The sequence below is a fragment of the Myotis brandtii genome, unplaced genomic scaffold, assembly GCF_000412655.1.
Source record: "Myotis brandtii unplaced genomic scaffold, ASM41265v1 scaffold1875, whole genome shotgun sequence".
In the NCBI taxonomy this organism is placed as follows: Eukaryota; Metazoa; Chordata; class Mammalia; order Chiroptera; family Vespertilionidae; genus Myotis; species Myotis brandtii.
In genome coordinates this window covers 76,027-76,865 of record NW_005356961.1, presented here as the reverse complement: position 1 = coordinate 76,865, position 839 = coordinate 76,027, and positions in this window count along the sequence as shown.

Sequence of the window (839 nt, the reverse complement as noted above, 5' to 3'; positions counted from 1 at the left end):
GACTGCCAGCTTAGGCCCAATCCCCCAGGGAGCAGGCCTAAGCCAGCAGGTGGTCATCCCCCGAGGGGTCCCAGACTGTGAGAGGGCACAGGCCAGGCTGAGGGACCCTCCCAAGTGCACAAATTTTTGTGCACCGGGCCTCTAGTTGTTTATAATTGTAAAATATTGGCAACTACCTACATGGGCAAACATAGGAGAGTGGTTAAGTTATGATACATCTACAAAATAGGGTACTACATAGTGGAGAGAGATTATCAAATAGACAATGCAGGTATCCTATTCTTCATGTAGGATAAATAAGATAATATACATGTATCTGCTCATTTGTGCCAAAACCACAGAAAGGATAAACCAGAAAGTAAAGGGATTGGTTACTTCAACAAAGGTGGGGAGTGCAAAATGGAATTCCAACAGAAACAATGAAACCCAACTGTATTTCAAATGAATCACACAGCTTTATTGAAGAGTCGGGGAGGGGTAGAACTAACTCAAGTAATTTTTAAAAATATTTTATTGATTTTTTACAGAGAGGAAGGGAGAGGCATAGAGAGCTTGAAACATTGATGAAAGAGAAACATGGATCAGCTGCTTCCTGCACGCCCCCTACTGGGGATCAAGCCTGCAACCCAGGCATGTGCCCTTGGCCAGAATTGAACCTGGGACCCTTCAGTCTGTAGGCTGACGCTCTATCCATTGAGCCAAACCAGCTAGGGCAGGGCTATGTTTTATTTTATTTTTAATATATTTTTATTGATTTCAGAGAGGAAAGGAGAGGGAGAGAGCGATAGAAACATCAATGATGAGAGAGAATCATTGATTGGCTGCCTCCTGCAGGCCCC